At 45.8% G+C, this 27165-nt stretch overlaps 1 long non-coding RNA gene across 2 annotated transcripts in view; it reads right to left on the reverse strand.

Annotated features, from left to right (window-relative positions):
* The window catches only part of LOC142767559 (uncharacterized), a 141355-nt gene that overhangs the window by 32896 nt on the left and 81294 nt on the right, over positions 1-27165 (reverse strand). For both annotated transcript variants that reach the window (XR_012884989.1, XR_012884988.1), the window contains exon 4: positions 20782-20883. This is a non-coding gene — a long non-coding RNA (uncharacterized LOC142767559). The remainder of the gene's footprint in view (positions 1-20781; positions 20884-27165) is intronic.

The raw sequence follows: 27165 nt of genomic DNA on the forward strand, positions 1-27165 counted from the left end.
TATCGTTCGTGGCGACGTAGGTTTCAGAATAATGTTTTATGTTCGCGAAGTGGGCATAATCTTAACGAAGTGATGTACTGCAGTCCTGAAGCTTCTCGAACACTGTAGGTGTGGTTTGCGCTGAGAATCACTGGCAGTAAAACGATAGATAGATAGATATGTAGGGTTTAACGTCCCAAAATCACCATATGATTATGGGAGACGCTGTAGTGGAGGGTTCCGCAAGTTTCGTCCACCTGGGGTTCTTTGATTGATTGATTGATTGATTGATTGATTTGTGGGGTTTAACGTCCCAAAACCACCATATGATTATGAGAGACGCCGTAGTGGAGGGCTCCCGAAATTTTGACCACCTGGGGTTCTTTAACGTGCACTCAAATCTGAGCACACGGGCCTCGACATTTCCGCCTCCATCGGAAATGCAGCCGCCGCAGCCGGGATTTGAACCCGCGACCTGCGGGTCAGCAGCCGAGTACCTTAGTCACTAGACCACCACGGCGGGGCACCTGGGGCTCTTTAACGTGCAGCCAAATCTGAGTGCATCGGCCTAAAACATTTCCACATCCATCGGAAATGCAGGCTCTGCAGCCGAGATTCGATTCCGTGACCAACGGGTGCGCATCCGAGTACCTTTGCCACTAGACCACCATGGCGGGGCTGGCAGTAAAACAAGGTGATAACAAAACGGGGGGAGAGAATGTGTTAATATAATATTCTACGAGCCCAAACCATGATTTCATCAGGTAGCACACTGTGGTATAAGACTCCACGTTAATTCTGGCCACCTAAGTTTTTTTTTCAACGTACACCTACATTTATTTGAGGTGCAAGGTGCGACGAGGACAACGGTGAGCGCACACCGTGTGCCACTTCTGTTTGCATTGAGCGTCATCTCACCATACGCTCACCATGTAAATGCAGCTCGTTTATGCGAGAATCGAACTGATGACTTTGATCCTATCATCACAACACCTAAACCTGTTAATTTATCAATGGTTGTTGCTTGTAAGATCTGTACGTATAGCCACTCAGTGCAAACACGCTTCATAAATATGCTGGCACTGAGTGGCCGCGAAACGTCTACAGCCATCAACTGAACAAAACACTTGCATGGCTCATGGTACGATATTTTAACCGTCATGTATTAAGCTAGCAAGTTCAGCTGCTCTCGCATTACAACATGGTTGTCTCGGAAAGCCGATGCCCAATGTCGAAATGTACTGTGGTTGTCAATTTGCTGTAGCATCAGTTTACAAACGCACCAGCACGTTTCTCCCCGTTATTGGTTGCTAATATTGTGCACGACGAAAATTCTTCAATGTGACAAGACCGCAGAAATTATCGACGAACTGCCATAATTCACTCTTGATGGCTCTGCTCCTGGCACTTCTTGCACTGGAAACAGTAGAACTTCTCGGGCAGTTTTCAACTCTGAGGCAATTTTAAACTTTTTTAGCAGCTCACAATGCAGCGGAAGTTGGTGCCTGCTTTCCAGGATGATCAAGGAGAGGCGCCTAAAGCGCGCGAAATGCGACATTAAATCCCCAAAGAACACGTTTTCCGTGCGCGCGATAGGGAAACCAAACAAGCAGGGCCCATCCGAGCGACCGGAGACTTGCCCTCTCTACGCTAGGGCGGCGAATGGCGCTGCGCAAACTTGAGCCTGTCTTCCCAATTCGCGCGGCTCTCATTCTGAAATTCAAGCACAAGAGAAGATCTTTCTGAAAGCGTTGTGTGCATGAGATTTTGTGATTTAGAAACGTGTTGCCCAGTGTTTGCATTTGTTTTGCTGATTCGCGTTTTGTCATTCAGCGCATCTAAACCTTAATGCTACATATGACCGTCATATGTAGCGTTAAATACGCGTCAGCAGCTTTGTCACTGGCTACGGAGCGTGTGTCGCTTTTCAAGGCTCTGCGTGAACTAGATTGATTGATTGACGTGTGGAGATTAACGTCCCAAAACCACCATATGATTATGAGAGACGCAGTAGTGGAGGGCTCCGGAAATTTCGACCTCCTGGGGTTCTTTAATGTGGACACAAATCTGAACACACGGGTCTCCGCGTGAACCAGAGCGCTTGGATAAGCGGCGACGCACAATTCCGGGAGCTAGCAGAGCCTTGCAGCCTGTTCACCATGTGTATTCGTAGCATTTTCTGGAAGAAACAATCTCTGCCACATATCATGCAGGATACAAGAGAAACATCCTGTTGCGCGCACCAAAGAAACGTACGCTGACTTCGCGTGCTATGTCTGTCATTTTACCGGGCTGCCCAAAATACCTGACCGTGCAGCAAAAAATCTGGAAATCTCTGGGATAACGAATGGCTCTACTGCTGACTTCTCGGAAGTGATGGGGGCTAACAGGTTCAACTGACACTGAAGTGCCTTACACTACCACTGAAAATACGACAAATTTATTGCGCGTAGAGAAAGCGACTCCAGAGCATGGTGACGATGAATAAACAGACACGCATGCAAAGGACAGCGCTCCGACTTCAGCAGTGACGGGCCTCTTCCACGTGAAGAATAAGATGCTTCTGAACACGACACTAATACTGTGGGCATATGCGCTACCAACTATGTTCCTCATCACGGCGGGGGAAATATTTTATTGTTTTGAATTCAAATGAAATGTCTTTGAGCTGCCTAATCGTGCCTATTCGGACCCATAAAAATAAATGTTGTAGAATAACCGGTGAATACAAATCATTGGGCATATTCTTTCTGTGATGCTGCCGTGTTCTTTTTTTACATTCACTATATTCCCATGATTATAAGTAGTTTTTCAAGCTTAATGTCGTCAAGCCATGTTTTCTCGTTTTTGGGTGTCTTTAGCACTTCATCGTCACCATCTTTCCACATTGCAGGCGCACTTACGACCACGGTACAACGACACAACACCGTTTAATAAAGCAAATTCCTTAGGGAGCCTTAGATGCCTTTTTGATAGTATTTTCAATATCTCCATCACCAACCTGTTTACCTTTCCACTGTGGTTCCTAAAACACAAGACTTCAGTGCTGTAACATACAACTGAGCGTGCACTTTTCAGCTACTCACCCGCAGGTTGCGGGATCGAATCCCGGCTGCGGCGGCTGCGTTTCCGATGGAGGCGGAAATGTTGTAGACTCGCGTGCTCACATTTTGGTGCACTTAAAGAAAACAGGGTGCTACCGATTTCCGGAGCCCTCCACTACGGCGTCTCTCATATTCATATGGTGGGTTTGGGACGTTAAAGCCAACATATCAATCAATCAATCAATAAACTATCAACTTTATATTGAAACATGCTCTGTAGTTTGCTTAAGTTTCCTGTGCATGTGTGTTTTCTTTAAATAATCTCAAGTTACAGGTGCGCATTCTAAGGACATGTGACTTCAATTTGAAAACATACACTAAAGCTCTTCCACTTGAGCTGTTACAACGTAAGATGTATCATTATAATCTTAGCCAATATAATCGCCTTTATCCTTTGGTTGCAGTTACTCTAACCCAGTTTTATTTCCATCACTGCTATTCAGTACTTTCGTTCCTCCTCTACGACATTTCGTTTCATTCCCGCTTTTACCATGTCAGTTACACTCACAGCCATGTACCTGCTGATGAGTGTCCTGGTCAGATTTTTTTCGCTGTTATTCAATGATTTTATCGAAAAATCGCAATGGGTTCTGTTCCCATTCGGCGACTTTTAGCGTATCTATCTATCTATCTAAGCCGCCTACGACTTTTCACTCTTCTGGCCGTTTCGATAATTATATCAATACCGAAATTGGTGTTGCATAATATGACTGTATGACGAGCACAAGCGACTAGCCACAACATGAAAATTATTACATGTATGTCATGAATGTCATGATTTACATTTCATGGTCTTGTTGCTCTTGCGGTGGTTTCGTTCATCTGACATGTTGCAAAACTGGTATGGTATGACATGACTGCATAGCGGACACTAGTGACACACCTTAGCTTGCAAATCAGGACATCTATGTCATGTAAGAACATGACTACATGCCACGCTCATCATGCGCTCGCAGTAGTTTTCTTAGCTTCGCATATACCAGATTTAATATCACGTGACGTGATTAGAGGACGAAGGTATGTGACTGGGGCAAACATGATAATCATTGATTGACTTGTGGGTTTAACGTCCCGAAACCATCATATGAATATGAGAGACGCCGTAGTGGAGGGCTCCGGATTTTTCTACCACCTGGGGTTCTTTAACGTGCGCCCAACATGATAATCAAGGTAAGTGTGTCATGTAACAACTTGACTACATGCCATGCTCATGATGCGCTCGCGGCCATTTCGCTAGCGTCACATGTACCAAACTTCGCGTTACGTGACGTCAATGAATAACGAAGGTGTATGACTGTTGCAAACATGATAATGACAATATGCGTGTCATGTAAGAACATGACAACATACCACACTCATGATGCGTTCGCGGCCGTTTCGCTAGCTTCACGTATATCAAATATGGTATTACGTGACGTGAATCGACGACAAATGTAATAGACATGTCCTAACATGATCATAACAACACTACATGCCACACTCATGATGTGCTCGCAGCCATGTCGCTAGCTTCAAATACACCAAATTTGATCTTATGTCACGTGAATGGATGACGAATGTATGTGACTGGTGCGAACATGATAATCATGAGATGCGTGCCATGTAACAACATGACAACATGCCGCGCTCATGGTGCACTCACGGCCGTTTCGCTAGCTCCACATATACAAAATTTGATATGACGTGACGTTATTGGACAACGAAGGTAAGTGACGCGTCTAAACATAATAATCATGATATGTGTGTCGTGGGAAACATGAATACATGCTACGCTCATAGCGCACTCGTGGCTGTTTAGCACTCAACATATACCAAATTCGGTATCATGTGACGGTAATAGACGACGAAGGTAAATGAGACGTCCAAACATTATAATCATGGCAATGAAGTCATGCACGGCGTTATTTACGTTCACTTCATAACGTTGTGTTGATTTTAAAGTAACATATCAACCTTCCTCATTCGCGCCCTGCATATCATAGATTCTCACTGTATGTGGGATCTGCCAATTTCATAACATAACTTTAGTTTAACATAACATAACTTTAGTTTTCGTAGGATTTATTTTTAGGTATATAGTAAACGATAATTCGGAAAACTTAACGTGTAGGTCGTTGAATTGTTTCAATAATTTCTGCGAATCCGGACCAGAAACAAGAATTGTAGTGTCATTGGCGTATATGATATAATGAACACAGGTAATAATATTAGTAATGTCATTCACATGAGGTTAAGAAGCAGTGAACATTATAAGCTATATTGTGGCACGCCACTTAGTATGAGAAGAAACATAATTTTCTGTCTTTTACGCAAACATGCTTGCTATCAGTTAGATAAAACTCGAATAATGTTAATAGAATACCTCTAAGGTCAATCTGCGATAATTTCTACAGTAGAATTTTCTAATTATTGCAATCGAATATTGCTTTCCTAAAATCATTGAGGAGAACCAAGGTGCAAATATTTCTTTCGATATTTTTAGTGCATGTTCTTTGAGTGCGAGCAAAGCGGTTTCCGTTGAGCTGCCTTTAAGAAAGCTGAGCTGAGCATCAGATAGATATTCGAAACAATCAAGAAATTCGAAACACAAGACAAATTATCTTTTCTAATTCTTTGGAAAATACTGGAATTTTTATTGAAATCAGTCGATAATTTTACGTAGGTAAAGGTCGGTCAGTCGGTCGGTCGGCAAATGTAAATGACATGTCCTAACATGATCATAATTACATGTGTGTCATGTAACAACTTGACTACATGCCACACTCATGATGCGCTCGCAGCCGTGTCGCTAGCTTCAAATACACCAAATTTGATCTCATGTCACGTGAATGGATGACGAAGGTATGTGACTGGTGCAAACATGATAATCATGAGATGCGTGCCATGTAACAACATGACAACATGCCGCGCTCATGATGCACTCGCGGCCGTTTCGCTAGCTCCACATATACAAAATTTGATATGACGTGACGTTATTGGACAACGAAGGTAAGTGACGCGTCTAAACATAATAATCATAATATGTGTGTCGTGGGAAACATGAATACATGCTACGCTCATAGCGCACTCGTGCGCTATGAGCGGAGCACTCAACATACACCAAATTCGGTATCACGGTCGGTCGGTCGGTCGGTCGGTCGGTCGGTCGGTCGGTCGGTCGGTCGGTCGGTCGGTCGGTCGGTCGGTCGGTCGGTCGGTCGGTCGGTCGGTCGGTCGGTCGGTATTCAACCTGTCGAAAAGGCGTACTCAAGGTATTCTCTCGCATTACAGTGAACACATAGAGGCTCTCGCTCAATCGCAGCGTAGATCTTTTCTCGTTCTTTTTCACACGTAAGTGCATACCCTTAAGTGCATCTGCTCCGCTACACTACCAGCGCGTGGTGAATGTGGTATTGCGTGATCCAAGGGCCGTTTTGCACATTGGTATCTTCATGATGTGACGCTGTTTGCATCATCCCAGAAAACTGCCGTTCGTTACTAACAAGATCAACCTTCGTGTGCTTGTTTTCAACAAAGGTGTACTAATACCTAAACCAGGTAAACTGAAGGCCAGTGCATATTACCGGTAACGCCTCCCTTGAGCTGTTGCAGACAGACACCAGCGAATATGACTTCGAGTGAGTATTTTTACCGGAACACACTGGAGTTCTAAGGCCTGTTACTTCCACAAGCCACACTTTCATCGGTGCTCGACCTTGACCACTCGGTAACAGAAAAAGAGCGCCCAGCTATCATTTTCAAACTAAAGAAGATCCACATGCTTTAAATGGAACTCGATTTGTTATCCAGAGCGATCGTTATGCGCTGTTTTGGCTGATGCTGTTACCTACTTGACCCGATGGGCGCTTGCTTGGCAGTGCTACGATTATGTAATTGAGTACGAGAAGAACTAAAAGCCAGAGTTATTCAATCATACGGGTTGTGGTACTGCCAATAGGCTCCATGTATTGAAATCCGGACACGTCATTGGTCCAGATGGCTGAAGTGTGCAGACTTTCACGCCACCTGTGAATAAGCATACCAACTACTGAACGCATGTCACAGAACGAGCGCTCAAAAAGGGCGCGCCGCCAAATTCCCGCGACGAAACGCTGGAGTGACGCCGCGAGGTCAAAAGAAAAAGAGAAAAAAGAAAACAAGCTCCCCGGGCACGCTCCCTCTCCTCTCGGAAGCGTGGCTTCGCCAACGAACCTCCTCACCCCACAACGGCAGCCGAGCAAGCACTCAAAATTTCTAGAAGGAAATAGGCGTGGTGGTGCCGGGTTGAGTCACCCGTCGGGGTGCCCTCGTATCGTCTCGACCTTTCCCCCAGCCTTCGCTGCGCATCGCACCGACGAAATGATGAGAACCTTCGGGAATCTCGCGCGGAAGGTATTTAATCGAGCAGCCGAGACGAGAGAGCAGGAGAAGACGGAAGTTAGCGCCAGAGCGCGTAAGGATTCCGCCGGGTAGTCGGCGAAGGTTTTGTCCGTAGAGACAAAGCAGGAGAAGAAGATAACTTCCACCTGAGGGCTGATGACTCGAGCTACAGGCAAGAGTGTGTGTTTACCGCTATCGAGTGAAGACGCGTGGTAACAGCTGCGTGTGTGAAGCCGACGTGTTTCCGGCGAAGAAGTTTGAAGCTTGGAAAGAGGCCAATTGAAGACGCGAGGTTTCCTGGAAGAGAAACTTCGGCGAGGTTTCCTGGAAGAGAAACTTCAGGGGCAGCGGAACGACAACAACGCTGGACTTTGAGTGAGTGATCCTCGGAAGAGTATCATCCCGACTTTTGTTCCAAGAACTTTGGACTGAATAGGTTTTCGATCTCTTTAGTAAGTGTCTTGGTTGTTCAATGCATGCGACTGCATTGTAGTGCGTATTGTTGTCTGTGTCCGTTGTTTCGAGTGTGGCTGTTTGTACTGTGTAGTACGTTGTTCGATTGGTGACATATTGTATGCAACTATTGTGGAGTGTGTATTCTTGTGTATTGTTTTCGATCTGCCATTATTGAGAATATAATTTTTTTGTTTATCAACTCTCGGCTCTGATTTGTTCTTTGGGCCACAGCCGGCGTCCGCTGGCGCGCCAAAAAGGACCACTTCTAAATTGTCCACGCTTTCGTGGTGTGGTTCGGGGGGCCAATATTTCTGCCCTTGGAATTAGCCCGGCGATCGCCTCCCTAATTAACGGGACCGGTATGACAATTAATCTGGCGTCCGCGACAGGACCTTTTGGGGCACAGTGTGTCCAAAGTAGTGAGAAAGAGCCTCGAGTAGTTGATAGTGCTATCGGAACGATTTTGTGTGTTGCTCTGTGTTCTCGTTAACGAGTGCAGGGGAGTGTTACGATAGACTAATTTAGGCAGATACTTTTTGCACGCGGCAAGACTTCATTTGCGAGACACAATGGATCTCGAAAAGTTAGTAGCTCTTGGTGAGAAGATGGGTCTTTCTGGCGCCGAACTACGGAAGTGGGTAAGCCAGAAGGAGAAAGAGGCGGTGGAGAGAGAGAGAGGTTGGCAGCTGAGAGAGCCAAGGAAGAAAAAGCAGCTGAGTTGGAAAGAGAGAGGTTGGCAGCTAACAGAGCCAAGGAAGAAAAAGTAGCTGAGTTGGAACGAGAGAGGTTGGCAGCTGAAAGGGCGAGGGAAGAAAGAGAAGCAAAGGAGTGACAGCTGAAAGAAGAAAGAAAGCAGCAATTGAAGTTGGAGTTGGAGAGAGAAAAGCTGGCAGCTGAAAGGGCGGAAGAAGAAAGAGAGGCAAGCGAGCGACAGCTGAAAGAAGAAAGAGAGCAGCAATTGAAGTTGGAGCTAGAGAGAGAAAAGTTGGCAGCCGAAAGGGCGAGAGAAGAAAGAGAGGCAAAGGAGCGACAGCTGAAGGAAGAAAGAGAGCAACAATAGAAGTTGGAGATGGAGAGAGAAAGACTGGCAGCTGAGAGGGCGAAAGAAGAAAGAGAAGCGGAGATGGCTGAAAGGGAATGGCAGCGGCAGCACGAGAAAAACTCGAGCGGCTCCGTTTGCAACAACGAACTGAAACTCCCGTCCAAGCTAGAGTTGAAAGCAGCGAACGGGAATATCACGGCTTCCGCTTGAACCCAAGCAAGCTGCTCGTAGCGTTTGATGAAAGTAAGGACGACCTTGACGCGTACCTTCACAGATTTGAGACGACTGCGAGGAGCCAGAATTGGCCGGAACATCAATGGGCAACTGCTTTGAGTACTTGCTTGAGTGGTGAAGCGCTCAGTGTGTACGGTAGGCTGACGCCGACCGATGCAGCCAACTATGCAAAGGTGAAAGCTGCTTTGCTGAAGCGATTTAGATTTACTGTGGAAGGATTTCGGGACAGATTTCGGACAGGAAAGCCAGTTGATGGGGAGACGGCTACGCAGTATGCCGCCCGACTTTGCCACTATTTCGACAGATGGATTGAACTTTCAGGGACAGTGTAGGAGTACGATGAGCTTAGAGAGCTCCTTATTAGAGAACAATTTTTTACTAGTTGCCACCCAAGCCTGTCGCTGTACTTGAAAGAGAGGAAGGCTGACTCACTTGAAGGCATGCTCGAATTGGCTGATCAATTCTTGGAAGCGCAAGGTAGAACTAATTTGGCCAGGGTCAAGAAGGAGTGTCCGGGAGATTCGAAAAAATCGGCTCCCGAAGAAAAGAAGCGTGCACCGGAGAGCATTCCGCGATGTTTTCTGTGTAACCGAGTGGGTCACCGTGCTAAAAACTGCCGAACTAACTTCACGAGCCCCACGGTTGTAAAATGTTTCAAATGTGGTCATACTGGGCACAAGGCAGATGCATGTCGTAACGGAGCGAGTCAAACTCACCAGGTGTCCTGTGTGCTAGCAGCACCGAAATCCGATGATAATGCCGTCACCGACGGATTTGTAGAGTTGAAAAATGGGGAGAAAATCCCTATTGTGGGTGCTGTAATGACAAAACAGCCAACCGGTGTTTCGAAGGGAATGCCAACGCTGCCTGGAAAAGTTGCGGACAAAAAGATTACGGTGTTAAGAGATACCGGCAGCTCCACTGTTATCGTGCAGAGAAATTTGGTACGGGAAAGGGAGTTAACAGGCAAAACGAAACCGGTTTGCCTAATTGACCGTACGATTCGGATGCTTCCCGAAGCAGAAATTGAGGTTGAAACCCCGTACTTCACCAGGAAGGTTACTGCTTCATGCATGATGACCCCCCTGTACGACCTTGTCATCGGAAACATCGACGGGGCGCGAGGACCGAATGATCCGGAATGTTTGGGAGAAGGCCCTAAGATAGAGCCCTCGCCAACCCAGCGACCGCGAGATACAGTGGAGGAGCAGCCCGTGATGGATCTCACTAGAGCCCAAGGTGAAGCCGCGGCGCAAGAGACAGCGAATGAGAAGATGATCGTGTTGAATGAGTTCACCGGCCGAGTAACTGGACTTACGTCGGCACGACCTCAACCGACCGACAGTGTAAAGGAGACGGAGTTGGCCAGCCAGGCCAAATGTCGGGACGTGAACAAGCGGGTGAATAACCGGGCAGGATCGGTTGAGCGTCATGACCCGTTAGCAGTGTCGGAAGTGACAATGATGGCTGAGACGCCGCCTCAGATACCGTCGTTGGAAGGGGCTTGCCGGAACAAAACGAACAAAAACAATAAGAAGAGATCGAGCGAGCACCGCAAGAAAGGGCGCAAGCGCCGTTCGAAATGCACAGGGTAAGTGTTGAGGTTGAACCGGATTGTGTTTGATAGTGCTATATGTTAAGTTAATGTGATTGTGGTCCTGTGTTACCACTGTATGTCGAGCGAGTCAAAATGTTTGTTACGGTGATGTGATGTATAGTATTGTATAATTGTTGTAAAGACAGAACCTTGTACATTTGTATGGTTTGGAATATGTGATGAAGTGTTGTAGTCACATACCTGTGGTTATATTTCATGTGTTGTGAGATTGAATTACAATGTACAGTTGTATTGAGTGATCTATTTTGAATGTGGTGTCATGAGCGACGAATTGTGTTACAGTCTGTGAGAGTGTGTGGTGTCTGTTCACGCTCGTTTGTGTGGTTTTGAATATTATGAGATAATATTCTTAAAGTGGAGGGCAGTGTCACAGAACGAGCGCTCAAAAAGGGCGCGCCGCCAAATTCCCGCGACGAAACGCTGGAGTGACGCCGCGAGGTCAAAAGAAAAAGAGAAAAAAGAAAACAAGCTCCCCGGGCACGCTCCCTCTCCTCTCGGAAGCGTGGCTTCGCCAACGAACCTCCTCACCCCACAACGGCAGCCGAGCAAGCACTCAAAATTTCTAGAAGGAAATAGGCGTGGTGGTGCCGGGTTGAGTCACCCGTCGGGGTGGCCCTCGTATCGTCTCGACCTTTCCCCCAGCCTTCGCTGCGCATCGCACCGACGAAATGATGAGAACCTTCGGGAATCTCGCGCGGAAGGTATTTAATCGAGCAGCCGAGACGAGAGAGCAGGAGAAGACGGAAGTTAGCGCCAGAGCGCGTAAGGATTCCGCCGGGTAGTCGGCGAAGGTTTTGTCCGTAGAGACAAAGCAGGAGAAGAAGATAACTTCCACCTGAGGGCTGATGACTCGAGCTACAGGCAAGAGTGTGTGTTTACCGCTATCGAGTGAAGACGCGTGGTAACAGCTGCGTGTGTGAAGCCGACGTGTTTCCGGCGAAGAAGTTTGAAGCTTGGAAAGAGGCCAATTGAAGACGCGAGGTTTCCTGGAAGAGAAACTTCGGCGAGGTTTCCTGGAAGAGAAACTTCAGGGGCAGCGGAACGACAACAACGCTGGACTTTGAGTGAGTGATTCTCGGAAGAGTATCATCCCGACTTTTGTTCCAAGAACTTTGGACTGAATAGGTTTTCTATCTCTTTAGTCTTTAAGTGTCTTGGTTGTTCAATGCATGCGACTGCATTGTAGTGCGTATTGTTGTCTGTGTCCGTTGTTTCGAGTGTGGCTGTTTGTACTGTGTAGTACGTTGTTTGATTGGTGACATATTGTATGCAACTATTGTGGAGTGTGCATTCTTGTGTATTGTTTTCGATCTGCCATTATTGAGAATATAATTTTGTTTGTTTATCAACTCTCGGCTCTGACTTGTTCTTTGGGCCACAGCCGGCGTCCGCTGGCGCGCCAAAAAGGACCACTTCTAAATTGTCCACGCTTTCGTGGTGCGGTTCGGGGGGCCGATATTTCGGCCCTTGGAATTAGCCCGGCGATCGCCTCCCTAATTAACGGGACCGGTGTGACAACGCATTATTTGTGTTTCGCTTTGCCCCTACCACATGGCCTGACAGTTTGCTAATGCCGGCAAAATGGGCCAATTGCATGTCTCGGTTTTGGAACGCAGTTTCGCGACCTGTATGGTTGAATAACTGTGCTGTTAAGCTACAGACGCACTCTAAAGCACTCCATCGTCTATAGAATCTCAGGTCGAGCCAGAAACAATGTGTGTGGTCACAACAACACCTGTGGCTACGCAGTCACGTTGGGGTACTTTGGTTACTAAAATGATCTTCTTGCAGCGCCGCAAGCTATTGCCACTGCCATAAGGTGTTGGAAAAGTTGGCTGCTTGTAATCCAGCTGGCACCGAAAACGACAAGGAAACCAACTGCTACTTTCTCGGATAATTAGGCCTCCTGTTCGGGTTCTGATTAGTCAGCGCCAACGCCTTCTTCTCATACCAACAGTAGACAGGTACTCTACGACCTGGATCACCCAGTTCCCTTGAACATCCGGAAACGCAGGGAACTTTCGTTCCACTCGAAATAGCTCCAGTGCTTCGCGTACATACCCTGCCACGCAACATGCACCCTCAGCGTAACATCGGTCGTCGTCGGGCATGGGCGAGATTCCTGAGTCGCACTGTCAGTGACGTTGACACGGACATGGCTCGCCCGACAAACGAACACACAGCGATGGTAGTTCGCGGCACTTATGAGATCGCAAGTGCTACTTCGATCTCTTCCCCATCTTCGGCCACCGACTCGGGTGAAATCCTAGTGGTTACCCTGGCGATCCAACGCGCCTTGACCCTCCCTGCAGAAACATACTACATACTCATCGATTCGCAAGCGGCATGTCGGGCTATCCTAACAGGTCGCGGCATTTCCGAAACCTCCAATTCTATCCTCTTACGCAAATTCAAAGTAGCTTCGCGCAACAGGCACATCATACACTTCATACTCTTGGTGATTATACACATAATACTTTTGGTCATCGCTGTCGGGTAAGAAACGCGCTCATTCGGTTGCTCGGGGACTCACACTCCGAGCAGCCCCACGCAGTGAGGAGGCCAACACAGAACCAGGTCAACACTTTCTAAAACTCTTCAGACCTGCCCCATTCGTTATGACGTCAACTCTGGCCGTCCGACCGGCCCAACACTTCCAAGCCAGTCTCGTCACACATTCCCGAATTTCCTCTCGCTGAAGTGGTGACGGCCGTGCTGCACATGTGTTCATGAGTCTTCCAAACCATTTTTTGTGCGTTGCGTTTGCAGTGCATTTTCCTATCAGATTTTTATTGCATGAAGCTTCTGACATGCCCAACAAGTGTTGTGTGCTGGGATGTTCAAGTAACTACAAGGCTGGGAAGAAAGTTCAAGTATTTTCGTTTCCCAAAGACGTAGTGCAAAGAGCGAAGTGGCTCAGTGTCATTCCAAGAAAGGATTTCTTTCCGACGAAAAACAGCAAGGTAAGAGGAAACTAGATGTTACCATTACATCAAATTGTTGTCTATGTCGCACTTATGTTATCAGTTCGCGATGCGCTTGTGCAATGTTTAGACGCATTGCGAGATTCGCTGATGCTCTGCAACTGCTGTTGGTATGCAAATATGCGCAATGCATTTCACCGTAAATTTCACTGAGTTATACCTCGAGAACAAGTCGTCCTACATGGATGCTAAAACAGGAAGAGTGCTAGAAGTCCCACTGAAAATACCACGCCTGTGTTCAGGACCACCACCAACTCTGTTCCCGGGATGCCCTTCGTACTTGTAAAAGGATTACCCCTCTCCTAGAGAATGCCCAGAAACGGAAAAAAATGCGTCGAGAAGCAGCTGACATCGCTGGTGCCATCACAGAATCGAAAGTTTTTATCGCGATGAAGAAACAAAACGTTGTTTTTCTTCGCTTCCGGAAGTAATGGAATGTTTGAAGAATGTACCTGTGCCAGATGGGTGAACTGTTATTCACCGCCCAAATTGTACCCTGTTTTTAAATATTGTCGTTGAGAACGTGCCAGTGTAGCGGTCATCTGTCCTTGTTTTCAGCGACCTGAGTATCAGTGTATGTTGTCATGGTACCAAATTGAGCCATATAGATGATTCTGTCGTGCCAGGAAGAATTGGTAACGTGAATGTCCTGACTGACATTCTAAGTAAACTTCAAAGCATCTTCGATGCAGAATGCTCCTCAGAATGTCTTTCTGATGTAGTGTGTTGCCTTCTAGAGCAACTTGAACGAAATGATATCTACAGCAAGAAATTAATCATTCGATTCTTCCAAGAACAAGTGGCGCTGCTTGGGAAAAAAAAGCGGTTGCAGTATTTCTCCGAAGGTATGGTAGTCGCTTGTATACTGCATACTGTATTTGTATTTCCGCAAGTATACATGTTTGTGAGGGGATCAGGATTTTTAACATGCCACTTCCCAGCACTTGTAGAAATGTTTGCTCCTCCTTCCAGTTGTCTCTTGACACTGAATCAAGAAGCCGAAAATTTCTCAGGTACATTAGGCACATATTCAAGCATCTGCCGCTGCATTAAAGTGACGTGGTTCTCATACTCGATGAAACTCATATGCAGCCTTGTTTCCATTCCAAAGACGGAAACATTTCAGGAGCGGCGGCTAACAGTGAAGAGGCTGCTACATCGGCTCATGTGTCTAGGCTGCAAAGCATGCCGAGTTTATTTGTTGTTGTTTTTTGGCGAACTCGTGCGCATTCTGTCTGTACAAACAATGAGTGCTCCCACATTTTACGCTGTCCTGAAAAATGTAATAATTGACCATGAGGAAATTGGTTTTAAGGTTCTTGCAGTAGTTTCAGACAACAACGCGATCAATCAGAAGGCACTCAGTATGTTTTCCGACCCACCGAAGCTGAGCATTGTCTACCAAAATCCGAAAGATGCAACACGCCCTATGGTTTAGGTTGTGAATTATGTCCACCTATTGAAATACAATCGTAATAACTGGCTAAGACAAACGAAACCTGGGAAAAACATATATTTTCCAATGTTTGATCTCACAAACAACAGAGTCCATTCCAACTGCATACAGTGGGTATCGTTCAAAAACCTCCGTGAACTGCGCAAACTAGAGGCTTCAAAGCTTTCGAAGTATAGCTATCGCCTATATTTAAAAGCGTTAAATCCTAGCAACTTCGAAAGGCAGAATGTCAAACTGGATCTGCAAATATTCAATGTTTTTTTTTTTGTGGCCAAGACTCTTAATGCGCACTGCAGCTTTCAAGCTTTAAGGCATGAAACTGCATATTCTATCAGAATAGTTCAACGCTGGTGGAAGATGGTCAACGTTTAAACACCTCACAAAGGCTATAACCACAGACATCTTTATGAAGAGTCAGTTTCCGGCCTGAATGGTGGCCCTAAGCAGAAGTTTCTTGATGAATTTGTCACTTTGCTAGATGTGTGAGAATCCCACTAACACGACAACGGCATTATCACGCGAAAAATTCGTGCTGCTCTAAGGCAGTGCACCTATGCACTACTTGAGTTCACCAAGTACTGTCTCGTTTAACTTCGTTGTAATTATGTGCTTCTCGTTGAACTTTAGACAGATGGTCTAGAAAATTGATTTGGCCAGTACAGGAAAATGGCTGGGGGTCATTACCACATTAGTATGAGGCAGCTGTACGAGAGTGAAGGTAGGATTTGCCTACAAAATACTCTTCCTAATATGAGCAGTAACAATTTCATTGATGTAGAGGCCCCTCCAGTAGGAACAGCTACAAATCAACAGCACTTGAGAATTCCTGTCAAACCTGAGGACCTTAACACCTTGAACACACGCGTCACTGTTCTTGCTTATGTCGGAGGCTTCTGCACAAACTCTGTGGTGAAAACATTGAAGTGGAACTACTGCCGAGAGAACTTGGTTGCTCACAGTTGTGACCCTGAGTGTGATGATGATGCTGAATATTTAATAGCAAGTCTCAATTCGGTCGGCTGGAAATTCCCGAACGCCTGAGTTGTTACTGTAGTGATGCATGCTGAAGTTGTTGTTTCAAAGTTGATGCAGAAGGGAAAAAAATGCCGCATTCTTTCTGCAGGCATGAAATCTCAAATTTATTGTTCAGCAGCTTGTAAAGGAGAGCCTACCAGCATTTGAAGAACTGGCGGTCTGTGCGAATGGTCACGAACTAGATTTGGTTATGAATTTGTTGACCAAATGTGCAACAAATGTTATGATAAATATTTTTTTGCAAGAAGAGGAACGAAGCAGCAGCTGTTGCTAAAGCCGGTGCAAAGCTGTTGCGAAAGCACGGAAATTGAAAAATTTTGCTCCAACATAGTGATTATATCTTAATTGTAGTTTTTAGTATTATATTCTTGTATTCTTCACAATTCACTCTTTTCTCTTTTGTAAATGTTGAATGAACTACATAATACACAAAACGTTTGTTTCAATATTCTGATAAGTTTCTTATGAATAACAGTACGCTCATTATGTTGTTTGAAGAGACATTTGAAGGTGAAATAAAACAGTATTTTTGAGAACAACCATTTGCGTAAACCTGTACTATGTCGCGATGAAACTGCTACCCTTCTATAGGAGTGCCAAAAGCGGCCTGCCCATGCAGGACCTGTCGGATGGTGAGTGATGACGTAACTGACGTCGTGTCACGTGAGGTGCAGGCCTGAAAAATTTTAAGAGGTGTTGGCCAGGTTCCCCATTTCTCCCATATCGCGAAGTCACGCAACACAACATACGCCAACGACAGCGATACCAACAACCACCAGGCTCCATCACATGCGAGAAGGCTATCGCACTTCGCCGACTGCAGGCCCGAACATTCCCGAACCACCACATTATGCACAAAATATACCCGATTTTTTATAGTGACGCCTGTTCAGGCTGTGGCGTTATCCCCACAACTTTTCACGTTACCGTAGAGGGCACCACCACCTACTTCCCTCTTTTCCCTTCAATCTTTCGGTTCGTCCGCCCCCCCAGAGCAGTAGGAAGGTAGCCTTTGTGACGGCGCCTCCAAGGTCTGCCGGGCTTAGAGCCTGCGCTGTCACAGAGATTGCCATAGATGTCCTGTAATAGGAACTTACCCAATTTTCTTTCAATTTGCAGAATAAATTGTTTTCATCATCACTCAGGTTGAAGATGGTTTTGTGAAATTGCAGTTTCAAGTTATTTCCCCCAAACTTCCCCAAGTTTCCACAAAGTATTACTATGAAAATGCTTTAGCTGATCACTCTTCAGGCCAGAAAGTTTACGAGAAGATGCGCATACGTTAACTTGGCCCGGAATGAAACAGAATGTGTTACGCTACGCGGGGTTGTGTTCGATTAGTGAAAAGGCGGAACCATGGCGCACATGGTTTACTGTTAGGACCAATTCAGTCACTTGAGAGTACGCCACCATTGCGAAAAATGGAATGTGATGTAATCAGTTCATTTCCCATGAGCCCGAGGCAAAACCATGGTCTGCTTGTCTTGACACATGACAGCACAAAATGGGCTAAATTGGTTGTTTTGCGCAAGCTCACTTCATTGCCGAAACTTTCGTGAGGTTCGGATTCCCTGCCCTTGAGTGCGGAAAACACGATGTACTCTCTCATCAAGGTGTTCGCGTATTCCTGCAACGCCCTTTGAATTCGTCTCAAGCGTACATCTGGGTGCCACCCGCAAGCGAACATCACGAAAAAGGTACACCAAAATCTTCTCGCGCATTAGGAATAAAAAGGCCGATGAACTCACAATAATATTTAAAAGAGCTATCATTTGAGATAGTTTGTTTTGATTCATATTGAAAAAATTCGCTTTGTAAATATGAACACGGAACAAAAAAAAACAAGTACAGGACGCAATGAGTGCAAAGTGTACTAACTGATCTATTTAATGCGGCAAAAAAACGGGGCCTCTTGGTAGGGGTGGGCCAAACAAGCATGCGCAAATGTTCATAAAAATAAAAGGAGCAGGAAGAAAGTCCACCAAAAGGGGGAGGGAAGGAAAGGGGTAGGACAACTGAAAGGGAAGGCCATGATTCACGGATTCACTCTTTCATAATGCTCGGAGTCTAAAATTTCTCGGGCAGTTTTTTTTTCTTCAAAGCCAGCTATTGCAGGTGTTGTTTAAAAAAATGCATCACAGGGACGTTTCTTGCAATGCGCTGCTAAGTTACTTGCTTCTGCTAGCTGCTGGCAACCGTATTGATGCTCTTTTAGCCTTAGATTAAGTCAGTGTCTTGTCTGTCGGGCGTCGGACCTACAACGCTGTTATGCCGTCCCGTGTCCGTACTTGTATACAAAGCGCACTTTTGAATATGAATGTCCAACTCCCCGAAGTTTGTATTGTATCCAGTGCGTTGGAAAGATAGTTTCTAATGTAGGTTTACAGAACTAAAACTGACGACATCGTTTCAGTTTTGTACTCACTACATTGTATGGTACTCCCGCTTTCATGCGATGATTTTCTCATAGCCCTTCGTGTTGTGTGCGAGACGGGCACAATTTACTCATTGTGTCTGTCTACTACTTCTTACGCATTTATTTCATGACAGTGTGTAGGTGACGTAAAAAAATGGGCGGGATACCAACCAGGATGAAGAGTTATATAAATATATGGTTTCCGTGCCCAACTTATCTTTACAGTTAGAAAAACCTAAGTGTAATACCAATCATCGGAAGCGTTATGCCACAGGGAAATTTAAGTGTTTTTCCGAAAAAAAGCATTCAACGAAAAATTAGTCCTCATTCAGCGATCCAGTTCAGGTCTAGCACCCTTCTTAGGTGGTTGCTTTAGGCACTTAGCTAACCAGTAAGCTAAGAATTGGCATGCACCGCAATGAATTGATCCGGTATTCAAACCACATACACATTGATTGCTGAATATGAGCTCTCCATAAAACGCCAAGGTGGAGGGAAGGTTATGCAAGAAAACATTGACAATGACCCGCTCGCAAAGCAAGTCCGTATGATGATTCGCATAGAAAAATAGGTGTGGCTTTTCTTACACCCCGAAAAAAAGTGATCACCCTAAAAAAAGCTAATGGATTCAATTTCAGTGCCCAAAACAGGGACTATTTTTATTTTTGGAACTGAAGGCGCTGTTTAGAAGAAGATATATTGATTAGCTTTCATGTGTTTTTGTGTGACTAGGGGGTGGTTGTCAATTTCCTTTAACATAACGCTTCCACCACCTCGCAGAATTCTGCAGAACTCTTTCTCAGCTTCTAGACCTCTATCACTTTACTTATTGTGGTTCCCGCTCAAGTAGCGAAATTACTTACTGAAAATACTGCACACGGTGATAAAGCAGGCTGATGGTGAACAGGGACCTACATTCGACACAACCAATGGCGCGTATGAAGCGCCGTGCCATTTGCCTATCTTTGCTGGTTGATCTGATTGTGTTATACTTTTGCGTAGCTGGCACTATAGGTCACGTGATCACGATTTCGGAGAAAATTTACCTAAACGAAACGTTGTAACATTTCATTGGCGTTGCGGAAGGCGCAAAGCGAAAGAGCAGAAAAAAGGGGGTAGAATTTTTTCCACCGTGGTTGTTTAAGACAATCCAATTTCGCCCTCTGCCAAAGTTTTCTTCATTTCTACTAAATGCTCGTTAATAAACGAAGTGAATGCATGTAACGGGGATTTCATTATGAGCTTTCAGTTTTGCAACACCTTCTAACTATTTGTGCGTAGAGCTGAGGAAAACTATTTTGTATTTCTGAACCTGTTCTTTTCAGAGATGAACTGGAAGAGGTTAAAAAGCAAAGACCCCCTTTGGGGTTGCAGCGAATTAGACCACCTCTTCAAAGGTGAGATGATGCAGCATGCTATAGCACTGATTTTCATTCTTCCTCCAAGGCAGCGTTCATCTTAATCTGGCTCTTCAGCAACGCGTTTTTGCCAAGGTTCTGACGTCTGTGGATTGAAGTTGGGGATTTCAGCGATTAGGATGAATGCTTTCTTCTCGGTCACCAATTTGAATTTACGTCCTAATATATGCATGCTAGTTTAGTTGAAGGGCATCTGTTCTAAAATCCATCGGGGAAAAATGTTCTCATTTACCTCGCAAAACATATGACTGAGATTCACTAGGCCTCACGCCATATTTCCTACCTAATTATCTGATCTAATTGTACGGAATTTTTTTATGCTTTCGCACGCTTCCAGCAAAGTGTGAAAGGGACTGTAGCGTTTGCGTACTTCTTACGGTGCTTTTTGTAGCGACATTGTTGCGACAGTGCGACTTCCAGGTCTTCACACGGCATCTGTTTTGTTCACGTGCTCATGTTCGACAGCCTTTTCTTGCTTTATTCAGTGAGACAGTTCATGTGAGCATAATGTAATGTGGCTGACTGAAATATACTATAATACCTACCAGTGTCACATTCTGCGAGAATCTGCAGCTGTTTCTTATTTATTCACAACTTGGCTTTGCGTTTTTAAAATAAAGTCATCTCTACGGCTTATTAACTTTAAGCTCATCTGTGTATGAATATTAAACGACACTTACCACACGTCCTGACAGTTTCATGAGAAGTTTTAATGAGGCAGGCTAATTTCAGACCATCCTCTGCGCATTTTTCTGCCTCCTCCACAGAACACCTTGGGGCATCTGTTGAAATAAATATTCAAATTGGTAGTGAACGTTCAAACCAAATAACAGCCAAAATTATAGCTTATCCGTCGTGGATAACTTGCCCCCGAATATAGCGTATTCTGAAACACCGCGCAAAAAAAACCACTAACAAGCACACAAAGAAGTGGCAGTTGTACCGAGAGGGCAAAGCAATGAATGCGATACCTACATACTGAAATATCACGCGAAAAACGGCAGGCAGCTGAAAACAAGCAGCGCGCTGCTCATGAGCGACAAACTCACCAGAAAAACGCGCACGGGTTGAGGGCAAACGAACTTCTGTCGCTGCTTCACACTAAAAGTACGCTGCTCCAACAAAAAAATGATGCGGGGAACTAGAATTTAACGTTTTAAAACCACCATATGATTATGAGAGACGCCGTATTCGAGGGTTCCGGAAAGCTTGACCACCTGGAGTTTTTTAACATGCACTTGGGCCCCGTCTCGGATGACCTGTGTGAGATCATTCGACATACCGTGCGGGAGGAGCTACGGAACCTGTTGCCTTCGTCGCAGCCTCAAGTGTATTCTATGGCCGAGACCTTCTGGAAAGAATTTCGGCAATCACTTGGAATTTTCGAAGCTCTGCAGCGTCAGCCACAAGCAAAGAGCTACGCTGCTGCAATCCGACGCTACGCTCCCCCTACACGCCTACGTGAAGAGGCCGCACCGTTGCAGCTCCCCCGCCAGCCACCACCGCCGTCAACGCAATACCGTCCACCCGCCGGCCAGCGCAACGCTTCGAGGAAAACCGACATGTGGCACGCCCCTGCCCACCGACTTCTTGCTACCACTGCGGAGAAGCTGGCCACACCTACCGCCGCTACCAGTGCCGTCAGATGGGACTGCGTGGTTACGCCTTAGATGCACCGCATCCACAGCGGGGAAAACAACCCCGCGACATCACCGACTATAGTTTGCAGCCGCGAAGAGGACACTCCGAGGATCTTCTCATTCGCCATCACCCGGCCGCTATATTTCGCCCCACCGCCAGCCGTGCAGTGGCCCGACTCGGGGCTGGTCTCTTAGCCCTAATCCACGAAAAACTACGGGCAGCAAGCACTGGAGGTGCGGTTGCTGGGTGACGAACTACCAAAGATCAGCCGAAGACGACGCTGCGATGGTACTCTTCGAGCACGACGCAAACCAGGCAAAGCCCTGACGACAAAACCTCATGTATTGAAAATGACCGGACGACGCAAGATGGAAGCAACAAAACAAGCCGACGTAGCTGTGACCCGACGCCATGACCTAACTGCAAAGCGAGAATACGAACCAGCGACCTCGACGTTCCTATTGACGGCCACAGTGGGACAGCTCTCGTTGACCCTGGAGCCGATTATCGTTTCATAAGTGGAGCGTTCGCCACGAAGTTAAAGAAAGTCAAGCATGTCTGGGAAGTCCCCAAAATAAGAACAGCTGGAAGCCACCTAGTAACGCTGGAGAGAATCTGCACAGCGATAGTCTGTGTTAACAACCGATTTACCCCTCAAGCTTCGTGGTACTACAGCGGTGCTCGAGAGATGTGAACCTTGGTATGAACTTCTTAAGCCTTCACGGTGCAGTCATAGATCTGAGGTCCAAGTCAATAACGCTATCAGCAGAACAAGCCCTACCACCAGACACGCTACCTGGAAAGCGGGCCTTGAATGAACTGGAAGATGAAATCAACCAGCTCCCTCGATCCATGCAGCATCAACATTTCCGTCGGCTTTCAAAAATCATCATGCCATCAAGGTGTCATCGAAAGCGACCAGCAGCTGTTGATCAACCGCCAGATTGGCGTCGCTAGAGGTATAGCCGAGCTGAGAGTGAGGAAAGCAACAGTACTGCTGACGAACTTTAGCAACAAGTACAAACACGGGAGCAAAGGCACGACGGTTGCCTATTTAGAAACAAATTGTGGAATCCAGCAACGCTATCCCCCTCACCGAGTCTACTGAACATGCCTCGATGAACGGAGGTCTCCACAAGAATTTCGGCGTCAATTTCAGGCTTCCGAAGCACAAGCAAGAATGGCTGAAAAGCCTGCTCCGGCAATACGATGACTGCTTTTCGTCGTCGTTGAAAGTTCGGCAGACAACAGTAGCAAAACGTTGCATCATGACAGAGAAGAGTACCAGACCACTACATCAGAGCCCGTATAAAGTTTGGACGCGAAAGCGGGAGGCAATAAGAAAGCAAGTCAACAAAATGCTACGCGACGATATCTTGAAACCTTCCAAACGTCCGTGGGCGTCAGCTGTGGTGCTAGTGAAGAAGGACGGCGCTCTATGCTTCTGCATAAATAATCGTCGCTTGAATATCACGAAGAAGGATGTGTATTCCTTCCCATGGATAGACGACACTTTTGATCGATTCCACAGCGCGGGGTATTTTTCATCTTTGGACCTCAAGACCACCTATTGCAAATTGAGCTTGAGAGAGACAAAGAGAAGACCATCTTTATTACACCAGATGGCCTCTTTAAATTCAAGGTGATGCCTTTTGGTCATTACTCGGCTCCAGCAACTTTCCAACGTGTTACGGATATTGTACTGGCTGGATTGAAACGACAGACTTGCCTTGTTTACTTGGACGACGTCGTCGTGTTTTCATCAAGCTTCGACGAGCATTCCCAGCGTCTTGAAGCTGTACTTCAAGCAATCAAGACCCCTGAACTCACCCTCAAACCAGAGAAGTGCTGATTCACATACGAGGAACTAATGTTCATAGACCACGTGATAAGAGAGTCCGGTGTACGCCCCGACCCGCCGAAGACAACCACCATTACTGAATCCCCTCCAACCACCGACAAGAAGGCCCTCCATCGATTTTTCGGCCCCTGCGCCTATTACAGACGGTTCGCCCAAAACTACTCCCGGATCGCCAAGCCACTCGGTGACCTTACCAGATTCGACGTAGAATTCAAGTGGGAAACACTACAGGAGGAAGCATTTAAGAACTAAAAAGATGCCTGCAGACGCCTCCGTTGCTGACGCATTTGGACAAATTCGCCGAAACAGAACTACATACCGGCGCAAGCAGTGTAAGACTCGGCGCCGTGACTGGCAGGAAAGGGTCATCAGTTATGCTAGCCGGTCAATATAAAAGGTGGAGGCCGACTATTCAACAGCAGAAAAGGACTGTCTTGCCATCATTTGCGCTACCTCAAAGTTTAGCCCCTATCTTTACGGCGGGCCCTTCAAAGTTGTAAGTGACCACCACGCCTTGTGTGGGCTTGAAAACTTTAAAAACCATTCGGTCGTCTCGCAAGCTAGAGCCTGAGACTGCAAGAATTCGACATTTTCGTCGTTTATAATTCCGGAAGAAAGCACTCCGACATCATCTGCTTGTCTCGTGCTCTTGTCGATGCACCACCGCAGGATAACTAGGATGATGATTGCTTTGTGGGAACCGTAAGCGCTGACAATTTCGCCGAATGACGACGAGCCAATCCGGAACTCAGGGACCTCATGGAATACCTCGAGGGCAGTGCTGCCATTGCACTGAAAGTATTCAAGTGAGAACTGGAGGCGTTTATCTTGCGAAGTGGTCTTCTCTAAAAAAACTGAATGTCGCACCAAGTGGGTTATTCCACGAGAGATCGACACGGTCCAAAAGTGAATATTTCAGATTTTATTGAGTATTTTATATTTCGTGCACCTCTCACCAGGTAGCCCGATAGTCAACTTCGTTTTATTATTAGCGGCATAAATTACGAGAAAAAAATATCAAACTTCACCAACATGGAGGCACCAATTTTGTCACCTGTCATTTTCGAAAATTGCAGATGCTATGAAAATACAAATATTTTTGTTTCAAGGAAAATATTTTTTACCTGAAACGCATGTCTAATGAAGAATGAATTCATACGGTTTCAAGTTTGTAGACCTTAGGAAAATAGCTTTTAATGATGTCTAACTTTGCTACAGTTTAAAATAAGTTATGTATTCCCCTTTTTTTCTCCGAAAGTAATGCAAGCAGCGTTTTCAAACTTCACACGTTTTAAGGATATAGTATGTTCATTAGGTACATAAATTATTGATGCCGTAGGGCCAATGTAAATTTTTATATATTGCGTCGAATTTCTCATATTGGCAAAAGTTTTCTTTGCCCTACGGCAAACAAACTTTTGCCAATGTGAGAATTTTCTGTTCCGATTTCTAGATTTCTCAACTTATCAGTGCATTCTCGAAAAGCTCTGATTTGTACCACGAATATTGTCGCTAAAAACAAAATAATGCAACATGTTTCTTTATATTACTGTATGATGGCCTTCGGTTGTCTATTTACGAGATTTTAAGAAAAATTGAAGATGGTGTTTTTTATTACTCAAATTTCAGTGGAGTACACTTTTGCCAGTATGAGAACTTTGAGGCAATATATAAAAAATTGCACTTGGCCTACGGTAGCGATAATTTATGTACCTAATGAACACACTATATTCTTAAAACGTGTCAACTATGGAAACACTGCTTGCATTACTTTCGGAGAAAAAAATGGGGAATACGTAAGTTATCTTAAACTGTTGCAAAATAGACATTTTTAAAAGCTATTTGCTTAAGGTCTACAAACTTGAAACCGTATGAATTCATTCTTCATTAGACATGCATATCGTGTAAAAAATATCTTCCTTGAAACAAAAATATTTGTCTTTTTATAGCATCTGCAATTTTCGAAAATGACAGGTGACGAAATTGGTGCCTCCATGTTGGCGAACTTTGATATTTTTTTTTCGCAAGTTATGCCGTTAACAATAAAACGAAGTTGACTTTCGGGTTACCTGGTGAGAGGTGCACGAAATATAAAATACTCAATTAAATCTAAAATATCAACTTTTGGACCCGTGTCGATCTCTCGTGGAATCACCCAAGTGCCTTCTCGTCGTGCCTTTCGCATTAAGAACAGAAGTACTCCAGGCGTTGCAGCCAATGCCGACAACCCCAATGCCTGACACTTGGGTGTTTCCCGCACGCTCGCCAGAATACAGGAAAATTATTACTGGCCTCGCCTTGCTGCTCGTTACTCATTACGTGAAGTCTTGCTGTGATTGTCAGCAATAGAAGACACCACCGACTAGGCCAGCTGGACTTCTACAGCCCATCGAGCCACCACGCCGACCATTACAGCAAATTGGCATAAACCTACTAGGGCCGTTTCCTGCCTCGACTTAAGGAAACAAATGAATCATCGTCGCTATTGACTACCTCACACGCTATACCGAGACAAGGGCCCTTCCTAAAGGCAGTGCATTCGAGGTAGCCAAATTCTTTGTTGAAAACATCGTTCTACGTCACGGCGCGCCAGAGGCCCTCATCACACGAGATACGGCCTTTATATGGCTGACCGAACTCAGGCGATCCTGAGGTACAACCACACTATAATCATCGCCGGACCACCGCATAGCTTCCATAGACCAATGGCCTCACTGAGCGGCTAAAGAAGACCTTCATATACATGCTTGCCATGTACGTCGACGTCGACCACAAAACGTGGGACACCATCCTTCCGTACGTGATCTTCGAATACAACACAACAGTGCAATAGGCGACGCAGATGTGGCCATACAGCTTGGCTTACGGAAGGAACCCAACAACAACACTCGACGCCAAGCCACCAAACGTCGCTGATGAAGAAAACGTCGATGTCACCGTCTACCTTCAGCGCGCAGAAGAAGCTCGTCAACTCGCCCACTTGCGCATCAAAATTCAGCAGGCAGCTGACAGCCACCATAACAATCTTCGACGACGCTTCGTGGAATGCTAGGCCGGTGAACGTGTGTCAGTATGGACGCCGATACGATAACGTGAGCTCAGTGAAAAACTTCTGCCATGGTACTTCGCACCATACAGGGTAGTTAGACTTCTCGGCCCACTCGATTGTGAGGTTGTCCCTGACGGCAGCACGAACTCTCAACGGCGGCTTACGCGACCAGAAGTAGTTTATGTTGTGTACCTCAAGCCGTTTCACAAGCGTTAATGAATTTAAGAACGGTGTTTTGGGGGGTGTTTCTCTATATTATTTGTGCTGATTTGTTATTCGGCTTTTTCTTTTATTGTGTTGTTTTTATTTTTAACGTTCATGTATTTCCCTTAGTGTTCAGATTTAAGCATCAGGACCATGGTGATAGGGACGATGCTTTTTGAGAGGGGGGCATTGCCCTCTCGTTTCTTACTATCACATATGTTTACTTCCGTTTTCGGTTACAAAGCCTGTCTGGATTTTTTGGCGTGAACTGCACCTCGTTGTTCTAAAAGGTTCGCGATTATAGTAGAT

Source organism: Rhipicephalus microplus, chromosome 7, assembly GCF_043290135.1.
Source record: "Rhipicephalus microplus isolate Deutch F79 chromosome 7, USDA_Rmic, whole genome shotgun sequence".
In the NCBI taxonomy this organism is placed as follows: domain Eukaryota; kingdom Metazoa; phylum Arthropoda; class Arachnida; order Ixodida; family Ixodidae; genus Rhipicephalus; species Rhipicephalus microplus.